Here is a 24,190-nt window from a genome sequence, read left to right as displayed (position 1 = left end):
AATTCAAGGGTTTGATGTTAAGGCTCAGGTGGACCTCAGTTTTCCAGAATCTGAAAGGAGTTATAGAGAAGATGGAAATACTCTTTTCATGAGGATGCATGACAACAGGAGAAAAGAATATGAGCACAACTCATTCAGGGTAAATTCAGTTTGTGTACAAGCTCTTCACAAAGAGAAAAACTGAGATTTGGGATATGTTGCCCAAAAGAATCTCTCTGTTGCAAATATTCAAAGGCTTGATTTGAAAATCCTGATCTGAATACGGTCTTGCTTTCACAAGAAGGTTCTGGCAGATGACCTCCAGAGGCTCCTTTGAACCTAGATTTTTCCACGAGTTGCTATTCCTCAGGTTCCCTTTTTACAAATGGATTTGAAAATGTTTAGAATGTAGTCTTAAGATAGCTCAATATACAATCCAAAGGCTACAGTATTTTGGCTTGTTCTGCATGTGTCCTTAGTCTGAAACAGGAGCCAAGCGGTCAGTTGTATAATAAATACAACTGCAGCTAGCTGCAAGGAATTTTTCCAGAAGCTCAGGAAAAGGACATGGCACTGGAAACACTAATGAAAACTGGCAAGTGAAATAATCAAGTATCTGCTCCACAGTGATGGAAGAAAAGAAACTATAGTGTAGTTTCCTGGTGCTTTCATGCAGTGTTTCCCTAAATCTCTTTATACCCTCAAGCAAAAGAGAAGAAATTAGAAGATATGCTCTTGCATTTAAAAAGAAAGAAAGGAGGAGAGAAGTGGCAGAGCAAAGAATATGAACAAGGATTAAAACGTGTGGTTGGAGCTGAAACCCTGCCCCTGTTTTCAAACACATGATCACACATCTGCCTGTGCTCTTAAACATACATATGTTTTGAGGTGGCAATAACTATCAATGTCTGAACCAGCATCAAGAACATGAGGTCCTTGTCTGGTCAGTATGTATGAATAACTCTATACCTAGGAACAGTGCATTTAGTTTATTGCATGTATTTCAACACAAATAAATGTTTTCTGCTGTTGATGATATGCTTTGCATTAACAAAACTTTTAAGACTGTAAAATATTGCAAGAATATAATAAGTGATTTTTTTTCCAAGTGCTGTGTTTTGCTCAAAAGACAGCAGGATTCCTCTTGTGTTGAATCCAACACTGTTTCTATGGTTCTAAATGTTGTCCATCATAGTTAATTAAAAGATAGAAAACATCCTATAATGAGACAATTTGGGATCTTAACAATTGGTTACCATTAAAGCCAGGTTCAATCCATCTTCAAAACTCATTTGTGCATCTGATTTCAGGGAATAATCATTGCTTGTTATAAAATTTATCATGACACACCAACAACAAATAAAGTGTTGTAGTGGAAATTGAAATTCCTGTTTCCTACAATTCAAGTATTCAAGTCATTTGTAATCTGAGACTTAGATTACAAGACCATATTGTCCTAACACTGCCTAAATACTATATTTTTCCTGCAATGTAACTATTAAGTTAGGTTAGAAAGCAAGACATCCTCATTACAGCATAATTCCAGGACATAATACTTCATCTGCCTCACACAATGAAACAGTGAGAGTGATGTGTGTGCAAAGCTGCTGGAAAAATACGTTTACTTTAATGGATGCACGATTTTACATCACCCTTGGCTACAGGAATTTAAGCACAAAAGAACGGTTCCTTGTGTAGGAATTACAGTGTTAGTTAAACAATAACACTTCAATGAAAAACATCTAAAGTTTCAAGTATCAAATTCTCTTTTTCTGACAGTGCTAGGAAGGGAGTCTGTTACCTTCAACAAAGCTGAGAAAGAATAAAATACTTCTCTTACAATATTTTCCTACTTTAAGAAAAAAATGCAATAACATCACAGTTTATAAACCAACATTGTTTTCTGGTAGGAATAAGAGGAACAGAGTTATGTTTTAGAGCAGGCTGGTCTCTAAAATATTCATGTTTGTCTGTTTTCTGACACCATGAACACAAAAAAAAATCACCATTTCTGCTAGGATCAGAGATAATCTTTGCAAATAGACTTCACATCTGAAAGATTAATATTTTATTGTGGGAGTTATTTTATACAAATTGTCCTATAGCAACAAAACTGCATGAAATTTTGAAGGCTTTTTCTCTAAATCCAAGACTTCTATTAGTCTTAAATCAAATGTATTTATATATTTTAGTTTTATAGAATTTAGTGAAGTAATTAATTCTTTTTTTATATATGTTTCTCAGCTAAATTCCATGGTCAAAGACCTATATTTTTTCATTAATCTAATGGGAAGAGAAATTTTTAGACTATTATGGGCAGTGTTCATGGATTCTTATGAAAACCCAAGAAAGTTAAATCATAAAGAAATTTCAGAGACATGTTTTCATGCAGCTCTATATCCTAAATTTCTAAATTCTGCCTTTCTGTTGAAAAGATAATATTGCAAAGGAAGTTTAATACTATTGACTTCAGGTTCTGCTGCTGAATGTCTGATTACAGCTTATTTCTTCATCAGCCAGGACAACTGCCTTGTTTTAAACTTCAGGACTGCAAGAGATAAAATGGCCATTATGTGCCGTATTTTCATTTAAATGGAGCAAGTGCCAGCAGAATGGTTTCACAGGATAATATTTCCATGACCACCTGTTTACTTGTTTAGGCAGCTACGGTGTTATGTGAATATTTCTTTAGGTCATATGCATTGCGCCTGATATATTTAACCTGGTATAGAGCAGGCATAAAATCAGACATGCCTTTCCCAAGTTTGGCATACAGGTCACACTTACTCTTGTATTTTGACAAGTAGATCAATTATTCAGTGTAAAAGGCAAGTTACCTTGTAGAAATCCTAATTTTGAAGGTGTTTGCTCAGCCACATTGCAGTAGAAAAGTATTTCTTTTTTTCATCCTAAAAAGCCAAAGTTTTAGAGTGATTGTATATTTTGTTTAAGTCTGAGAGCATGCTTGTTTTCTTTGCCTTCTGAGGGTTGAATGTCATCATACTTGCAGGTAAAATTGTGGCTTAAAAGTTCCATTTTTTTTGATTCCATGACAGTGCTGGTACTGATTTAAATAAAACTCACTCATATATACTGTCATAACTATATAGTTACCCAAAGCTCTCAAAGATACAAGGATTGCATGGGTTCTTTAAATTTCAGTATATTATATTTTCAAGATTCATTGCACATTAAATATATATATATATATATATTAAGGTCTCTTTCTATGCTATCTTTAGAATAGAAAAGAATGGAAAAAGAAATAGTCAATCTTTTTGTTCTAAGAAATGACATGTATGAAACATTCAATTTTACTTTGTCTTCTAAAATGTATAAACACAGACAAGTCAAAAACAGCCTAATTAATTTCATTATGTTGTTTGAAACTTGCTCTCCAAAAATCAGTTTATTTTATAAAGCTTATCCAAAGAACTGATCAGATTATATGATAATCTGTGCCTTCAGAGCAGTGAATAGTGATATATCAAAGACACTAAATGGCACGCTGCTTTCCTAAAATGTTTGCATTTGGCTCAGTAAGTCTATTAGGTGTCTGAAAAGGCCTCTGACATCTTCTTAGAAGCCTTGTCTTCTTTTTTATTTTTTTTTCCATAGAAGCTTTGGCCTTAAAAGGATTGGAATTGTCAGCTCTGTTAGACTGATAGAAATGTTCCAAAAATAAACTTACTAATGTGAAATATTATCAAATGTAGGACTGTTTTAGGGAGAATATTGCATAACTCAAAACTTATTCCACTGCAGTCATATATATACATCCAACACTTAGCCTCTGGCTGGGAATATACTGCACACAGGACTTCAGATGCATCAGAAAGCTTTATTTATTTTTCTCCTATCTACCTATATAATCAAGAAAGCCATGGGATCAGCAATCCCACAAGGATTACAGAGGATGCAGTCCTAAAGTCTTGAGTTCTTTTTTCTATTTGTCTGTTTCTTTAATGTCTGATTGCTTTCCAGATTATTTTTAGTTTTTCTTGGAATGCAAAGATCAAAACAAATCTTAAGGAAATTCTCATACTAAATATAAATAGACAATTCTGTCAATTTTCTTCTTATACTAAAATAATAGATAAAAGGCAAAATTAATATTTTTATATTGCTGGTTATATTTTGTTCTTTCTTATCCAAAATAATTTCCTCCTCTCTAGCCATATTTCTAATTGCTTTTTTAAGATATATCATAGCCACCAAATATGTGCTTTGATATACCAATATTTCCTCTTAATTATCCCCTTTCACTGTCTGCATATAACTAATTCTGATTTTTTGGGTTTTTGTAAAAGGCGTTTTATAAATGGCATTTTAGTGCTAATGAGTCAGCAAAGGGAAGTGTCTGGCTCACAAAATATTGTGTTCAAGTAAACTAATAGCATTAGGGAAAAAAGACCCTTATCAGATAAGTATTAACTGCACATTAAGGAACAGATGAAATTATGGGTTTGACTTGTCTTTTAGAGAAATTTTTCTAGATACATGAGAGAGAAATCTACTCACCTGGCTCTGATTCTGCAAGGAAGACAGGAGTAAAATGTTTTTTGCATTACACAGGCAGTTAAAATAATTTTTCATTTATAGTTCCATCCTATACATAAAAAGCCACAAAATGCAATAGAAAGCTTCATGAATACATCTTGGTTTTCTGGAGCCTGGTGGAGGCCTGCCAAACCCAGATTGTTTTTAAAAATACAAAATCAGTCCTTCTTTTTTCTCAGTTCTGCCCTCTTCCCTCATCTCCCTGCCCCCACAAAAAATCAATGAGGTTTAAAAATAGTGCTATTTTTCTTTTTAAAATTTGCATTGCTTACTGAACTGTCAGAGTTTATATCTTTGCATTTTTCTCCACACCAGGAACTCTGAAACCTTAGTGATAATTTTTGTGATTTTTTCTAATTTTAAAATAGATGATCACTTAACTGAAGGAATTGCAATTTAGATAGGGCACTATCCCTGTCTCAGCCATGAAGTGAAGCAGGGCAAGACCTGTCCATGGAGGGAGTCAAGGAGTTCCCTTCTCTTCTCACCCCATGTCTTGGTAGGGAGAGACCTCCACTTTCCACTCAGATTGGTAGAGAATAAGGCCTCAGACAATTATCCCAAATTCTGGGGAATACAAGAATTACACTGGAGTCAATACTTGAGGTGGGACCTATGGCTCTGAGGACATAAAAAGTCTGCACCTCTTCCCATCTCTGGTGTGCAGGCACTTCCCAACCTCACTGCTTCCTTCTGCAAAGTGGGAAACAATCAGCAAATATCATCTCCTTTGTGAGTAGATTTTACCAGATCTTCTTCTTTTCTGTTCTTTGTTAGGGGAATAACACATCACTTGGGTATATCATAATATATATTTATCATCTTTCCTAATAGAGAAATGATTTCTGAATGAATGCTGGATATGCTGGATGTGATTTTTTTCTCCCAACCTATCCTCAAAAAAAAAAAAAAAAAAAAATAGTTTTCATTATCATCATCATCATCATCATTACTACTAGTACTACTGCTACTACTACAACAATAATACATACTTAATTTCCAAAGAACATTCACAAACAATACTGCATCTAGACAGCTCTATAAAAATGTGTTTACTTTTGGGCTTAAAAGCAGCAGCCAAGCAGTAAATAGAAGACAGTCTTGTAGAGAAAGAACAAATTTGGTGCGAGAAAACTGGGATAAACTGCAGTTTCTTCAAAGAGAGTCATGACATTTGTCTATCTTACTAGAAAAGTTTCGCCTTAAAAGCATTCTGGAAATTTAGTACAGCTCAGAAGCCTGTAAAGATCGGGTGGAATTTACAGGAATTTGGATATGAGGTGCTAGAAAATCAGACCATCTAAAAAAACCTATGCATTTATGTCACTAAACAATGCCCTGCAGACTTGGATTGTTCTTATATGGCTCTTAAAATACTTATTTCCACTTGCACTGAAGTCAGTTTGTCATCAAAGAACTCATCAGTTCAGAAGAAGTGAACTCTGTGAGGAGCTGGGTCTTTAACAAACCTAAAGTGGACTAAGAAAGACAATAATTTACCTGACTCAGTCAGGGATTTCACTTGGTGTCAGTTCATATTTCTTCATTTCCTTGCTGAGCATCTTTCCACCAGCTCCTGAACAATGCAGGCAATACTGAAGATTTGCTGGGTTATACCAAGTGAAATAATCCCCATGGGAGGTTGTGGTGAATAACTGGTTCAATAACCCCACCAGAAGTATGTCATGTCTTTGGCAGATAGAAGTGGAAAGGGTTGTCTGGATTATCAGGGACAACTATCTGCACTCAAAGGCATTTCCTTCATTTATTTCCTTTCCCAGACCAAGTCTATCTTTAAATTAATTAAGGTTTATTTGTAAAATCTATAGTAAAATATACCACTAGGAGTCTTTCCCTGTTTTTAGACATTTTTCACTACTTTAATCTCCTTAGTTATGGTTTCCTTCAGAGTTCATGCTCATGTTTTGCTTATTGTTGAATGTTGGCTTAAAATGTTGTGGTTCATTTTTCGCAATGATAGATGGTTAAAGGGAAAAAAATTGATTCTTCCTGGACATGTGATTGCATATATAATTTTTTTTTCTCAGTGTAGAAACTAAGATAACTAATTCCTCCTTAAACATTCAAAAAGTACTCAGAAAGTCATATTTTTTTTACTTCTGTTTCAAAAGTAGATTGGCAATTTTCATATCCAAATTTTTATTTACAAGCTGCCCCTTTTGAAAGAAACCTGTAAAAATGCAGCAAGGATCCACTGTAATCTTTTAAATCAAAATGTTTTTAGAGTATGTAAGATGCATACATACATGTACATTGTCTGTATAGAAGTTTGTGTCTTTGTTTATCATATCACAGCATATAATATGCTGTGCTATAATCACTTTTCTGCATTAAGTTTGTTTAGGGTTTTGTTTTTTTTTGTTGTTTTTGAGGTTTTTGTTGTTTTTGGTTGGGTTTTTTTGTTTGTTTTGGCTTCTTTTTTTCTGAAGACTCTGTAAAAATAGAAAGAAAACTTTCTCTGTTAGTGCAACTTTTGCAAAAGTAGAGGTATGCTTCAGAGACAAGGCTCTAGCTCTCAGGAGGTTTTGTTTTTATATTGCTGAACATACAGAGTACAAAGAGAAGGATCTGTCCTCCCATATATCTTTTCACTCCCCATGGGGAAAAGAGAAAGTTTCAAATCACCCATTTAGCAGCCTGCTCAGTTTTTTTAACTGAACCTTTAAGGGAAGAGGAAACAAAGAAATTCAAACTCGTTCATTAGGAAAAGCTGATTAATACTTTCACTGATTTTGAAGTGAGGAATAATCCACTCAAAAGAAATGGGGTGAATTTGGATATTCTTGCTTTCAAAAAAAGAACCAGGGGACATATGAATTCTCAACAGCTACTGTAATTCCAGGCTATTAACAATGGGTGAAACTGAATTTGCTAGAATTTAAATTAGCTTAATGTGTTGCCATAAATAGTTATACATTTGAATAAGCAACTGTGTTACAATTACTACACTAATTTTTCTTACTTAGTGGAGGAGAGAAAGTCTTTTGTGTCAGTGGAGATGATTTCCATAGGACATACTTTACCAGACATCATTATTCTATTGAAAAGTGATAGAAAAATGCTTATTTATTTGAGGGCGGTTCCCAGCTCCCTTTTAATCTCCAACATATCCCCACTGTAAATTGACCCTACTTTTCCTTTCCCTGTTCTTTTCTGCTTTATATAGCTGAAGTAGCTTTTACATTTTAAAACAACCTTTTCAAGATCTAACACTTCCCTGATGGAGTTGATGTTCTCTCTTTTTACAGTCCTTATAGACTTCCTATTTATTCTGGCTATTTTATAGAAGAAGTAATCTCTGTAGTTAAGTCTAGAAGTCTTTCCTCAATATTTTTCTATCTCACTTGCAGTAAAAATGGCAGATCTTTGAAGGTCAAGACCAGTAATATTCATTATTCTTTCAATTTTTATTTTGACTTGTCCACATAAAAATATTACTTTTCTACTACTTTATGTTTCTTAGTTAAGTTAATCAACATGAAATCAAAATTCAGTTTTCCATAGCATCTTCCTTACTTTTCAAAAATCACATTTGTATTAGTTTGTACCTAATTATTTAATATCTTGTTGGTAACAGTGTAAAAACTTAAAGATCACGATTGCCTCAAACACTGCTAAGATCACAGTAGGACTCTGGCCTCTGTAGCAAACGGTGCAAAGAAGCAACTGCTCATCTGAATTTGCCTCCCCTCTTGGAATATGCCTCTGCAAACACCTGGAGATTTGGACTGTGAGTTAAGCTACCTAACAGGAATTTGAGATAAGAAAAAGGTGGTGCTTTGTCCAGTTATCTCAGGTCTAAGGAGAGGTTAACAAGGCTGGGGAAGAAGAGTGTGCCTGCTAGGAAAGCCAATTCTGCAGCTGTGCTGAAAATCAGTTCTGGCCAGGTCCAGCATGGGGAGGCCACAGCCCACAGCCCATTCCTGAGCCCCTTCCACCAGAGGAATGTAGGGGACCCACGGGGTTGCAAAAGACAGGGTGAAAATTCCCCCTCCCAGGGGAAGTGCTTGGGCATTCCCAGGACACCTGAACATTTATTAACCCATTGAACTCTCTGTTTTGCGGGCCCCCACCAATGAGAACACCAGAAAAAAAGGACCAGTGGAAAACTACCTGGACCCAAGGTGATGATATCTTTCTACTTAATCTACCTCTCATTCTTTTTCTCTCCTACCTGTCTCCCCACCCCTCTCCTATTTCTTTTTGCCTCTCTTTACCTCACATTTGCTATTAAAAAAAATCCATAATATTGCCTTGGCATATGGTCTTGTTTGCACCTTAATTCAGGTAGAGTCATCTCTCTAATAGTCCTAATATTTGGAACTGAAAAAGCAGAGACAAAATTTGATGGAGAAATGTTTGGTTCTCATTTCCAGCAGCTCTAAGCTAGAAGCATTCATTCTCAAATCCCTCTAAGGAAAGGCAGAATTTTCACTTAAGACACAATAGCCACAGTATTTATTTCTAATGCCTTTACCCATATCCAAATCTATCTAAAGGTAACTTTAGCTTTAGATTTTACTCATATCTAAAGGTCTGTAGAGGGCAAGTGAATCTCAGTGCTTTGTGGAATTATGCTCCTTACATATATCTTATTATGGCAACTATCTTTGTGTATTTTTATTTTCAGGAACATGAGATAAAATAAAGAGAAGATGATGGAACTTTGCAGTTAGTGATTTCTTTACTTCTATAAACCAATGATCTGAAAAATTTGATCAATACACGCGAGTACAAGTTGATCTGTCTTATATGTCAAAGTGACACACTAATTAATATTCCTAATAATAATCTAATGTGTTTCTCTACTTGTCTATAAAGCACTGAAGTTAAGTCTTAGTCTTTATAATGTTATCAAGTTGTTTCATTCCTTTGCAAGAAAATCAAGTTATTTCACCTTCATCTATCACACAGGACAATTGGAAAGTAAATGTAAATTTAAAACTGTATAAAGGATAAAACCAAAATATTTACTTTATCTAAGAATTCCTTATATTAAAAAAAACAGTAAGTATGGAATTCTTGCAGCATAGTATATGAATCCCAAATTATTTTTTCTGAATGAAGGGCAAGTTCAAATATATTAAACTAAGTATTTGGTGTAGCCTTTGTCTCTAGGTTCTATTTATAGCATTCACACATTCATTTACCTCTTTAAGAAATCACAATTTTTAATTTTCAAGAAGAGTATTTATTCCAAGACTTCACAAGCCATTGAGCCCGGGTGATCAGCAGTAACAGGATCTAAGAGAAGTTTACTCTGCCTCTCATGGGACATGGGAATACATTAAAATATTGGATTATTAAACAGTAAATTTATGTTAATAACAAAATTCCTAATAAATACACATAATAACTCATAAGAACACACACACAACTCATAAAAATATATACTTTATATCTGAGACTCAATGTCTTGAGTCTTTTCATACATTTTGCCATGCAACATGACAAGTACTCATTTTGTTATATTGAATACCTTTTCCTAAAGATATTTGCAGTGCTGTTGCTAAGCTGTTCTTTTTCAGAAGAACAAGATGACTTTTAATATTTTCAATTTTCTCAGCTTGAAAAATATCCTTTCGATTCATCGTTTGGATTATATATTTCAATGGCAATACCCCAGGGTACCAAAATACAGTGGTATTTGTACCAAAATGCACAAATATTTTTGATTTTACCTGTATTTTCCTTCTAAATGGGTACTTGCTTATATGAATGAGCTAAATAGGCAGACCTTATCTGTCTCTGTTAAGCCATTGGCTGCCTTTGTGTTTATAACTGGCCCTGAATGTTTAACACCTTCCTTAGGGGCTTCCTTAGGAACTTGGCCCCTACAGTAATCACTTCTGGAAAACAAACGAACAAGCAAAAAAAAAAGTGTGAGATACAGTTGTATTTTCTAAAATTATATAATCATTGTACCAGTCTTTTTTCTAGCGTTTCTACCCACAAAGGCATTTAAGTCTTCAAAGCTAAAGTTTTCTCATTTATGGAACTTTCACATAAAAAAAAATTGGTCACTCTTATATTTCTACCCAATACTATTAATTCAGTATGCTGGTTTTTAAACGTAAATAATTTTTAAAATTTTACAAGTTAGATGGTGATGAATTTACTTGGAACATCTTTTCTCTATGTCAAATTTATACTGGGGAAAAAGATGCTGTTGGGCACATCTTTGTGTGTCTGAATCTGGCCTGCACAACCGTGCAGATTTCTCTATTACATGATGGCCAAAACAGTGAGAGATAATATTCCTCTGAAGCCAAATGGACAGGAAATATTTCTGCAGAAGAGCATGAATTGGAGCCAGTACTGAGCTGTTAATTCTCAGAGAAGCCTCTGAATAACAAATAGATACATAATTTTTTCTGACACTCACAAAGAAAAAAAACCCTGCACTTTGAACTTAGAATGTTGAAACCTGTACATTCAATAGCTGAGATACACAATGCACTCAGTAAAATAAATAATAGATTAATAAGAGTTTGGATGGTTTGGCTAGCTGACTAACTCCTTGTTTAATGAATCCAGACCATTTAATATTTACAAACAGAAGATTTTGAAATTGAAATTAAAGAGAAATGGATCAAAAGCCCAAGTCATCCCATCAGCCGCATGCTCACTGATATGTGTTTTTCATCAGAAGGTCACCACATTTGCATGTCACTCTTAAACATTTTTAAGAGATCATTTTCATATATACATGTGTCCAGATTAGGAGAGTGTACTCACCTGCTGTTATGCGTCACTCTTGGGGAAGGACAAGAATATATGTGATCTTTGCCTTGACCAAAGAATTACACTATCAGAAGCAATTACTTTGTCACTGTATTTTAAAAGGAGTACTTTTTCACCCCTATTAATAATTTGACTCAGAGGTTAGTTATTAATTGTTGCCCTAATTAAATCTATATTTTTTCATTCTTAGTCAAATAATTTTTTTGGGTTGTCTTTCAAGCTGGCCTTACATTCTGCTTCAGTGACATGTACACATCAGGGACCGAGGTCTGCGGGCTAAAATTCCTTCTTATACCAAAACTAGGAGAAATTATCATTTCCTCAAACTCTGTCTTTCAACCTGAAGGAGAGAAACATGCATTAGGTTTCACATTGACACAAATAATTCAAACACAGAATATTATTTGACTAGATAAAATCTGTTGGCTTTCAAGTTTTCCTGCAAGCTCCAGAGTATGAAAGAATCTGTGGTGTCTTGACCTTGGCTGGCTGTCAGATGCACACCCAGCTGCTCTCTCACTCCCTTTCCACAAGAGGAGTAAATAAGATGGAAAAGGTGGTGCATCAAGATAAAAGATGATATGGTCACTTAGCAAGTTACTGCCATGGACAAAACAGATTCAGTCTGGGGGAAATTAACTGATTGGCAAATAATTTATAGTTTGATTATGAGAAACAGACAAGAACAGACAAAAACTAAAACACAGACAAGAACTAAAGCCTACTCTTCCCCAGGTTAGTTTCACTCCCTCATCTATATATCCTCTTTCCCAAGTAGCTCAGAGGGATAAAGAGTGACGGGCTGCAGTCAGCCTGATATCTTCTGTCTGCTGCTTCTTCCTCCACACACTTTTTCCCCCACTCCAGTGTGAGACCTTCCCATGCACTGCAGTCCATTATGGTCCTGCATGGCTTCTTCATGGGCTGCAGATCCTTCAGGAATATCCATGTGGAGGATATTCTGCTGTGGAGCAGGCTGTGAAATTTTAAAAAACAAAACAAAACAAAACAAAACCAAAAAAACTCCAAAACAAAACAAATAATTAAAAAAAAAAGGAGAAAAAACATAAAGCAAGTGGCTCAGGTATGGGGAAAGAAGCAAAAAAGTATTCTCATTTAAAATGAACAAAGAACATTAAGTGATGGATTTGCTTGCCTCACTGTTTTTTGTATTTAAAAAATCACTTACATAGCCTCCAAAGGTATTTCTCTAACAGCTCAGTACAAATTAGCAAGTATAATTTTCATTCTTTTCCCTATAGTCTTCTATTAACTGGCTACATAGTAATTTTTCTAGTAAATATCCATATTTTTCTTCTCCCTTGCACAATGTACTCCATACCTTTTTTTAGTATAATTATGTTATGATGGTTTAAACTCTTTTTTTATAATTTCTTAATAACATAGGATAGCTAGAAGATAATGTCACATAGAGTGACTAAAAATATATAAAGGCAAAACTGGAAACTTCAAATTCTCTTATTACCTTTGACGACAACAGTGATTTCTCCGTTTATGTCATTAATACAAAATATTGGTTTAATTCCTCATTGTTGTTTGCAGTCTATTTAGAAAGATCAGAGAAATTTCTAAATACCACCAGGATGATATCTAGAAAGAATATATATCATTAAATTTATCTTAAAATGAAAAGTCTAGAAAAGGCTCTAGATGTCAAAAGCACCTCTCTTCAATGGGAGATATATAAAAATTGTGCTTGCACTCTTGTGTTTGACTTCATGAACTTCAGCTAGCAGGGAAAATTAAGGAATGTCTTTGCTTTTGTGCTTTTCTCAATAGTTTTTGTAAAATGTCAGATACACTTTTTGAATGTCCATGCACTGAAGGCAAAAGGAAAATTTAGCATGCACATTTAAAAGGAATTTAGGCATGGATTTGCTGGGAGCCTAACTGCCCACGCCTATCAAAATTACTGCTCATGAGCAAGTAGTAAGGAACAGCCAGAAAACACTGCTAAGGTTGGACATCAGCTATGGATGAGCTCCGAGAATTCAACTTTGAAAAATCAGATATGCCAAAATTCCATTTAACTTTTTCTTTAAGTATTTTTCCAGATGAGATTGGAGGAAAGTCCAGACACCAAACTGGGAGATTCTCTCCTCCCAGCACCATTTTAGCATCTTCTCATTTAAAGTCAAGTGCATGCACAGTCTTTGAAACAGAGACCAAAACCTCAAATTCTGGTTCTTAGTAGTGTGCTATGAAGCATGAAACCATTTTGTGTTAGGAGAACCTAACTTCTCCAGCAATTGCTGCCACCTGGGAGTCATTATGCAAAAATGGAGGATACGAAAAAATGTTTCTTTGAGCTGAACCTGGACATCAAAGTCTAGGAATCTACTAAATGGAGTAAGCCAGATCTCAAAGTGGAGCTTGCTTACTTACCTCCTCATCAACTGAATGCTTAACAGCTCATTTCTGGGATTAGTTTATTTATAAAGAAAAAAAAGAGAAACACTGCATTCAAAGGCAGAGATAATGCCTCAGATTTAAACTACAACTGGAATTCCAAAGTGAAGCTGAGAACCTTGGAGCAGATAGCTCTAAGCTGTCTGAATAAGTTTTGAGCCTTTCTTTCAGACACATAAAACAATGTATACATAATACACAGTACACAAAAAAAATCACTGTAGACTAACATAATTCCATACAAACAGGTAGTAAAAATATAGGTCTTGCAGTAAAATCTGGAATACCTGACACACGAGCTTCACTCCTGCCAGAAAGCATTTGTCATGCATATTCTTTTGAAAGAATAGACTCCTTTCATCTAATAGAAAGCTGTGAATTATTTGCTGTTAAGAAAAGCAACATGAGATGATAGTAAAAGAGAAGAAACAGATCTGTGCTTTCTTTGTGTGTACAACATAGGTTGGAAAGAACCTTGATAGATCACCCAGTCCAACATTCAGTGGGAAACGAAGCCCAGATAAAATTATCTAAAACTCTGTTCAATTGCATCTTGGAAACTTCCCTGTAATGGGGACTGACATGACCAATGGTTCCAGGGAATGACTTTTCACTGTAAAAACCTCCTTTCTTATGTCCAGATGAAACCTTTCCCACTACAGCTCTTACACACTGCCATTTGTCTTCTTTGCATAGTTCCTTGTGAAGGGGAGCCTCTGTCATCTTTGTAGTCATCCTAAAACTAGTGGAATATTGTGATGAGCTCTCCACTGAGCCCTCTCTCCTCAGGCAGAAAATACTTAACTCCTTCAGTCTTTCTTCTTAAGGCAGGTACTCCAGCCCTTTGATCACCTTTGTGGCCCTCCTTTGGACCCTGTCCAGTCTGTCTGCATCATTTTTCACTTGTGGGAACCAAAACTGGACACAGTGGTCCAGGTGCAGCCTCACAACTGCTGTGTAGAACTAGTTTATATAGTATATATCATTATGAGCATGTTTCTAGCCCTTTGAGTTCCTATGTTGAAGTGAACTTGAAGTTGCACCATCCTTGTTCATTCTGATGAGGAATTTTATGCTTTTGTTTTTTTTTTGTTCCTTCACTGTAATAATTAGATTTTGGATCCAACTGGGATTATCACATTGTACCTCTGTACTTTAAAGGTGCAATATTGGAAAATTACCAGACCATAAGAAAAGATGAGACTTACAAGAAGTTCTATTTGCAATTTTATTAACTTTGGTGATGCACTGAAAATTAAGAAACTTTTCTTGATGCAGAACTGTGTGTCTTGGATTACTTAATACACTGAGTTTTTTTCACTGTGAGAAGCTCAGCCACCCAAGGACTTTGCTGCATTTTAGTAATTCTGTTTGGTTTTTTTCATAGTTAGATTGTCTTCTAAAATACCCTCAGAGCAGCCATAGTGCCACTGCCAAGTTAATCTAAAGGGGTCTCCAGCAATCATCATCAGCAACTGAATTGCTGTAGAATAGAGTAAATTTTTTGTATTCTCTCCCTACTAAAACTGAGTACACCTGGCTCTATTTCACAGCTACCTAATACCACATGCTCTAGTGAATAACTGTGTTTGTCTATCTGCACAATGATGCCCATAAACGCACACACACACAAGTTAATACATGATAATCTCTCTTTTTCAGACATCTGCCATAATGATCCCAGATCCCCAGCAGCTTCTGAAGTTTGTTTCAGTTTAGATAGTGTTCAGTATATTGAAGGCACAAACACAGTCAGAACTTTATGTGCCTCTGGAGTCTGCAAAAGGCAGCTGCAGCTTTCTCAAGATGTGCAGTACTTCCTGCTATGGGGCCCAATTCCCTCCCAAGAGCAGAACATGAATAAGAACTCAACTTCTGTAAACAATTGTTCCTTACATAAAAAAATAAAAAATAGCATCATTCTTAGGGAGGCAGTGGTCTTGAGCAGAAAGATACTCCTTCAGAAAATGCAACCCAACAACAGAGATCATGACAATGCCTTCAAATTTCTCTACTCCCTGCACCTTCATACCTTCATGTCTCATTGTGATAATATAGAATTCTTCCTATTTTTGAAAGATGTATGCTTGCTGCAGAGACCTCCTATCACACATTTCTAAGATCAAGAAAACAGAATAGTGGTTTTGAGGGTACATTGTTGTAAGAGTCTTTGTACTTTTCTGTAGAATATCCAATTGATCTACACACTGCAAAGTTATTCTGGCTGATGAGTAAAGTGTTGAGGAGTTAGCCCTAATTAATCTCTCTTGACTTATGCAGATAACCTGGACCCAGAACTTTACCTTCCTCATGCCTGTCTTGACAGACTTCTCTGATGTGCTTGAATGAGGGCCTTGGCCTGCCTTGGCTCTCTCTGTAGTCAAAAGGAAGTGTAACTTTAATTTTCTGAATCTTTCAGTATTATTGAGTTAGAAAATAGGAGATTAAGGTACCTAAATTTTATTTTATTTTCCTCAGGTAAGTGCTTTAAGTAAAGAGGATTAAATGAAATCTTTGGAGCAAAGCAGTAATGGAGATCCTGGCTGTTCAGTGTTCAGTGCCAGATAACTGCCTCTGTTATGTAGAATAAAATGCTTTTGGAAGTTTCTTCAGACTTCCCATGCTCTTAACAGTGCCCTTCCTAAAGCAAACACAGCTCCCAAGGTTGAGCAACCAGGTTGGCCAAGCCCTTAAGAGAAGCCATACCTTTGTCATATGGTCCTTGCCCCCTCAAAAGCTGTTGCACCCTCAAAAGCCCTTCTGGGTGTCTTCTTATATCCCATGGATAAACCTAATTGTTGTGGACATTGAGGGTAGAAGAGATGTATTCAGGAGTGATGTCATTACACAAATAATTTAGCTTGAATCTTTACTTCTGGGCAACTTTCCAGGTACTAAATTATTTGAGTTGAAAGTTCTGATACAAGTATGACACTGAAATGGTGGGTAGTGAAAAAGGGAGGTACTTTTAAATGTACTGTGAAATGTAACTGTAGCCAGCAGACAGCATGGAGGCAGAAGATCATCATGAAGATGCAGCTTCATTCAAGCATTCCTCACCCTTATGGTTTTTGTAAAACAATGAAAACTGACCAACCCTCACATGTAACATTTCTTTAAGTGTACGGATTTTTTTTTTTTTCCCTTTAAAATAATTTATATAAGTTTCTGGGCATTAATTGATTTTGAGTCAGCAGTGTTATGTTTACATGGGAATCACAGAATCATAGTAAATAAAGTCCCAAGGGGTCATCCAATACATCCTATTGCCAAAAGACAAGATCAGCTATGACTAAACTATTCTTGACAGATTTTTGTCTCACCAGTTCTTGAAAACTTCCTGTGGCAGAAGTTTGCACAGTCTCCCTTGGTGTAAATTAATGCTCTCCTATGCCTATAGCAGAAAAGGTATCTCCCAATTGCCAATCCAAATTTTCCCTTGCTGTCATTTAAACCCGTTGCTTCCTGTTCTTTCTGTAAGGAATAAATAGAAAGTTTATTCCATTCAAAAATTTTTGGGTGCTGAAAATTATAATTTTACTCTCCCTGAATGTTGTCCAGATTTATAAGCAGCATACCTGTTAATCTTTTCAGCTATGATGTGTTCACCTTCTTCTCCACACATTATCAACCACCTTTCCTCAGAAAACTTTATCAGATTGGCCTGATATAATTTCTTCTTGACAAGTCTGTGCTGGCTGTTACTTCCCAACTTATTCTTTAAAGTGTTAAAACCAGATTTTGGTTTGGTTGGTTGGTTTGTTGTTAGTAGTTTTATAAATATAATGATTTTTATGTCTATCTACATGTATACATGTAGATAATCTATACATAATCTATATTTATCTATGCCTTTTATATTACTAGGAACTCTGAAAGTCTGATCCATAATTTTCTGGTTTGTGCTTCCTCCTACCTCTCCTGTTACAGAGCAGTACTCTGCTTGTTCCGAGTTCCTGAAAATGTTCTCATAGATAGCTGCAATACTGTTTGAGCATGTACCAGATACTCCTTAGGGGTTCTAGACTAAATTTTTTTTTGTTCAATTTAGTTTCAACAAAACTTTTACAAGGAGTCTCTAAGCAGTTCTTCTGTATTAAACTGAGCTCTTATCCTGCTGTGAATGAGGCTAGTTCAGCCATTTGATCACAGCTAATGTTTTTCTAGTGAAACTTAGAAACAAAACCTCTCATATCTCAGATCTTCCATCACTCTTACTTTCATTCCTCTCCTGAAAAGCAAGTAATCTCCTTCTTCTAATGATGTGTTAACTATCTCAGCTAGGAATGAGCATTTTCCTCATTGTGCACAGAAATTTGTGATGATTTTTAAGACATATGACTTTAATAAGCTGATACTGAAAATCTGAGCTGCCTCTTATGCTTGCTGACTGCGAAATGTTCCAAATGTCCCCAGACAATATACCCAGCTCTCTTCTGACAGCTTGTATAATATATGAAATATTAGCCATAGAAAGCATCATGTGACATCAAAAGTTATTTTACAGTATGAAAATGAACCAAATTAAAACTTAAGTTTAAAAAGGGGTATCTGACATTTTATGAATTTCAACATTTCTATGAACAGCCACCTGTATTTTCTGATGTGCCTGAAGCTCTGAAAGGCTCCCTGTTCTGTTGCAGTGGAATACAATGCAAAGTAATCAGCTGGTGTTTTAGTCAACTCACATACACAATGAGGGATAGTGCCTGAGAACCTGATGGATCATGGGAATCAATCTGACTAGGGGACCAGACTTGTCTTCCTTTTCCAAGATGAATAATGAACTCAAACCTCTGCTGATACAAAGCCTGGAAACAGAGCAGCAGAGTCTCTGTGAGAATGAAGGAAACATGGCCTTTGTTCTGACCAAAACATTAAGTTCACCTTTTTTAACAGTACCTTTTTATTCTTTCTCAAAGTGCTGTCTGGTCTCTTTTGGACCCAGAGCCAGAGAAAATAGGCATAGTGATTAATCCTGAAGACCATTTTGAAAAAGTAATTTTACCTTTCTACTTGTGTTTCTTCCTGATCTCACCAGAAAGATACATTATATAAATCCAATATTATTTATTCTGTTTAGTTCTTGAATGAGGCTTTAGCCAGAGCACAGAAGGGAAAAATTTTCAGTCATTTTTGGTTTATCCATGCTGCTTTCTTTGCCCAAGCCTCGCCATAAGAGATGCCTTTCTTAAAAAATGCAAGCAGGCTGGTAGAGCCTGATTTTAAATGAAATTTTCAAACAAAGTTCAGAAGGATAAGGTCTCATGTAGGAGGGGAATTTCATCGGAGCAGTGTTCTCAGATATTAATTTTATGGCTTATTGAAAAACACTTCTTTGAAATCTGACAGTGTTTATGCAGAATTTCTTTCCCCAGTGGATGGGTCATATCTAAAATATTTAACTTCTGTCTACTTTGTATTAATTTAGGATAAACATAGTGTGTGGTACAAGTCTTGATTTTACTTTATTTTTTCTGTGTTCAAAGACCTGAGGAATTCACTAAAGATTTATTTTCTAGGAGCAAAGTCCTGCTTTTCATCATCTGGTTACTCACACCCCATAAAAAAGTTCAACGCATGACAGAATCTCAACTCCTAATCTTTGTTGGCAAGGTAACATCCAAATGACATAAACCATGGTTCTTTGGTGGTTTTCAATGAAAACTTAAGTGCTCCATATAAATTATACATAAACTAGCATGCCAAGACTTCAATGATACTGAAAACTTGCTGCAGTAAAAAAGATTTCAGAGAGGGGAACATTCAAATTTCACTGCCAGGGTTCAGCACTCCAGAGTAGATTGCAGTGATCCTGTGGCTATACTGTCTCAGTATATAGAAAAGGCAAGATTTGTAAGATTATTTTTCCAAAACTGATTAAACACAGTGAATTTTAAATTTGGTAACAAGTGCTGGAGTTTGATGGTCTCCATTCTTTTGGTGCACTTCAAAAAGCTGGCCATGGAAAGGCTTAAATAACAGCTTTTTAAGTCCTTTCTGTGCTCAGCCAGTCAATCAAATTTCAATTGGTGGCCAATTAGACATTGCATGGTATCAGCAAAATTAAGATTGAATCGATGATATTCCATCATGATGATATGAAGAAACAGGGATCTTGGACTTGGGGAATAAAAGAAGATGAAAGAGAAAGTAGATGTGGACTTAAGAAACTGTGGAATAAGAAAGGCTGTAGAAAGGCACAGAATCAGTAATGTAATAAAAGGGACATCTGAAGGAGTGAGAAATATAAAATATATAAAATAATAGCTGATGAAAAAAAAAAAAAACAAAGAGGGAGCAACAGAGAAAGTTCTGGTACAATCTGTGGAAAAAGGGCATAGTAGAGTCATGTAAACTGTAGTAATTCTGGCAAATATGAGACATTATAGTCACCTGGCACACATTCTGTGAGGCAAATTAACAATTAAATTCTTAGAAGATGTCTGTTAATACTGTTTTTCCCTCAAGATATTCCCAGTCTTAGAAGTAATCAAACATTTTTGTTCATTTAGTGCATTATCCGTCATGAAAGTACTTCTAAAGTTCATGGAAAATGGAATTGCAAATCTACACAGACCTAGATTCAAACAAAAAGCAGAATTCTAATTCAAATTCTGAGTTATCAGGTTCAAAGGTCATCCACAAAAAGTTCCTAAAGACTGAGGAAATTAAGATTATTTAAACAACTCGTAGTATGAAACTGGCATGGGGAGTAAGGTCATGCTGATGGCCCATGATGTATGTCTCTTCCAGCACATAGTTATATAACAATTTATACACTAGTAGTCAAATTAAAAAACAAGAATGCACAAATTAGAACACTTGTTTTCTGATATGAATATAGGAGAATACTGCTCACTGTGTTTGTAAAATCCATCTTAATTTATCAGCATTACTTCCTATTTCAGGCTATTAGTCATGTGAGGCATCGATAGATTTGCCCAAATATTTTCAGTGGCCTTCTTCCTGACTTGAGTCTTGATTTTATTTGGAGCTGTACAGAGTTCAATGACTGTAACAAAGCATTTCCAATTTAATTATAAGATAAAGGGATAAAGAAAGATAAAGTGATCACACTGTATATTTGGGACAGGAGCTGAAATAAGCCCAGTATCCTGATTTCACAATTGCAAACGAATGCTGCCTGTGCCCTCTTGCATAAATCTTTACATTGGATACATTCTTTATTCTTTCAACTGTTCAGTGTAAAGTCCCGTCCTCCTGCACTGGTAACAATCTAAAAGTTTTCTTCTTTATCTGCGAGATGTCTTCTGGGTGTCAGGAATGGAAATTGAAGCAGCAAAAATGCTTTTGCACACATCATTGCTGCTCAGTCATTTTAGCTCCTGACCTCACCCTACTCAATTAAGAAATCCTTGGAGCCTCAAGATAGCATCTGACTTGTGAAGTACTGGGTGCTTTCTGCTTCATTTGCTGTTCATAGTGCCTTAACAGGAAAGCATGCTTCACAAATTAGGATGACTGTGGAGACTGTTCTTGTTTGTCTGTAGGCACATACAGCTCACGTATCCATGTGCATGCACACACGCATGTACATATATGCACATATGCTATTGCTCAATTCAGTCTGTCTCTGCAGTTTGATAAAGACACAAAGTTTATCAGTTTATCTTTTTTATCAGAACTAAAGGTAGAGGCATAATAAATTCTGTGTTTATGCACTTATGTGTAAAAATATGTTTTAATGCACAGAGATAGATCTGAATGAGTAATGTATTTTCATATGTACGTGGGTGTGTGTCTAAATGCATGTGTATGCACTCTCTAGACACAGCTGATGGTGTTTGGGTCCAGCAGACACTTTAAGCTTTGAAAGAATGTGACTAAGCACAGAAATAACTGAGATGTAAAACTCACTTGGGTAAGGAAGAGGGATTTTAATTTTTTTTTTTTTTAGTAGCTAAAAATGGGCTCTGTTAAATGAATGCAGTTATGTTATGAATAAGGGAACAGCGAGCTGAATATAATTCCAAGCCACATGGCAGACAATGTGCATCCCACAGAGGAAAATGGTAACATTGAAGGGCTACAGCATTTTTATCCTACCTAGCAATTACCTAGTTTTGGGCTTCCTGTTAGTAATTTCTCTTTCCACATCTCACCCCTAGTCTCATACAGTGGATAAGAATTCAAAGCAAATGCTTTCTCCTTTGACCACATAATTTTCTTCAAGAGCCTTACACAGGATAAAGGGTAAATAGAGTTCATCAGAGATAATATTAGAACACTGAAAACAGAAAAACCATTTTCATATAATGTTTTCTTCCTTAAACAGTGTGTCAGAAACTTGGCAAAATACAGTGATGGCAGGAGGCAAGGAGGGGATGCGTGCCCCCATGTTTGCAGCAGGTTGGCCTCTTGATGGATAGGTGAGCTGCCAAAGGTTGATCACACAGAGCAGCAGTGCAAATGACTATGCAATTGCAACCCTATTGCACTAATGAGAACCCAAAGGCCACCTTGCCTGGAAACTTGCAATTATTGCTGCTGGACAGGCCCCAAAAATGCTGCTGACACAATATACTTTAAATTACATGTTTATGTTCCAGGAAATGGCTCCTCTGGAAAAAAACACTGAACTGACGTTCAGACCATAAACCCATGTCCTCTTCTCCTTGATAGTGATGGAATTGATCCCCAGAAGCCTTTTTAATCTTACTATTCATCTCACATTTTACTCTTTCTCCTTTTGAGAGCTGTGGGATAACAAGGAAGAGTTGGAGAAGACTGGAGGTGAGACTGCTGGTAAATAACTCTGATTTTTAAGATATTAGTTTTGAAGAAAAAAAGAAAAATTCCAGTGAAAGGGACAGCTCATCTTTCTGTTTTTCTTCTCTGCTGAAGGAAAACCATAGCAATCTCAGCCTTGGACATCCTAAGACAATAAGAATCAGCTCAGCTCAGCTGAGTGCAGAGCTACTTCACCAGCAGAATAATTTTCCCTGAGCCCTAAAGTACACAAATTCCTTTCTTGTCTTTTCCTTCATTTTCCTCATGCCTATTTTGAGATTAATTTCTTGTGCTTCTTTTTCCTTTATATCTCATTGTCCTGTCAAATCAACATGTCAAGTGCAATATTTCAGTAACCACTATCAATTTTGCTTATTATGCCTAATTTTTAAGTGCTTCTTTGTGTTTCTTCCAGGCATTTCCCAAGTTTTCATTCCTAGAGATGGGCCAGGGAAAAAAGTTGCTTATTCTTTTTTTTATGAAGAATTTGAAATCTATTTGATTCTTAAGGGAAACATATCTTCAGATAAATATAGCACTTTTTCTCTTCTAACCTCCTATTACTTTTGGAATTACAAATTAATTCTATCTCTCACACTGATTCTGAGCAGTAAGATCAAGAAAAGAAAGATGAGATCCTTGAATTCAGAGATGTATTTATGGTAAAATTAGGAAAAAATGCCAGAGATATTAAATCTTTTTTTGTTATCCCGCTTGCTAAATCCAAGCCCACAGCAATGTTCACTGGAAGCAAAAGTTGGTTAAATCTGAAAACTGTAAGCAGGAATGATCTACATGGAATCACCATAAGAATGGTATGCACATCTAGTAGGGAGTACTGTCCTAGCAAATTAGGCTTCCCTCTCATTTGGGCTAATTAGCTTGCACAATAAATTTATGTCCCTAAGCTATTTCCAGCTCTAGACCTAACCTTTCAAGCCAGTTTGGAGAATTCTGCCCCATGGTATGTTGCACAGCCCTAAGTAATGCGTGCATTACCTAGGTATATAGCCAGATACCATCTCCTTGCTTGTCTACTTCAGATATCAGCATGCAGCCCTTTGGGGGGTTTTTGAAAACCTGTTCTTGGGAATGCTGCAGGAAATCAATGGAACCACCTGTTTGGCTGTCTCTATGGACAGAGCCTTACACAAGGTGTGCTACTAAAATGTAAATAATGAATAAGGTTCTTTCCCTGTGGACTAACTTGTATGACCTACTAAGTAAAAGTGGTTTTAAGGATGCCTTTGTTGTGTATTTTGTTTAAAAATTATACAAAGGCTGTCTTGAAAGGAAAAGTTGCAGTTCAGAAACTAATCTTAGCCAATAGTAGAAGTAGTTTGTTTTTTTATGGATCTGAATTTAGCTTTGTCATCAAGTTAGCAAGTATCTTTAAAGTGCTCAAAGGAAGAGTTGTTTCAGACAAGAGAAAAAGGCAGACTAAAATAAGCAGAGAAAAGTTGGATATCAATAAAAGTATGTCTGTATGTGTGTACATGGACATACATATGTTCATACACTTGTGCATAAACTATAGGTAGCATCTGCAAAATCAAACTATAAATCGCAGTCTTGGCCTGTGTGACTCCTGTTAAGGACAATCTGCCGAACAGAATGAATGGTGCAGCAGCAAAAGCAGCCTTACAGCTCTCCAGTTACTTCTCTAATGCCTGCTTACCTATAGCCCTGAGGGAAGTGAAAT

The sequence above is a fragment of the Lonchura striata genome, chromosome 1, assembly GCF_046129695.1.
Source record: "Lonchura striata isolate bLonStr1 chromosome 1, bLonStr1.mat, whole genome shotgun sequence".
NCBI lineage: Eukaryota > Metazoa > Chordata > Aves > Passeriformes > Estrildidae > Lonchura > Lonchura striata.
This window is presented reverse-complemented; position numbering follows the sequence as displayed.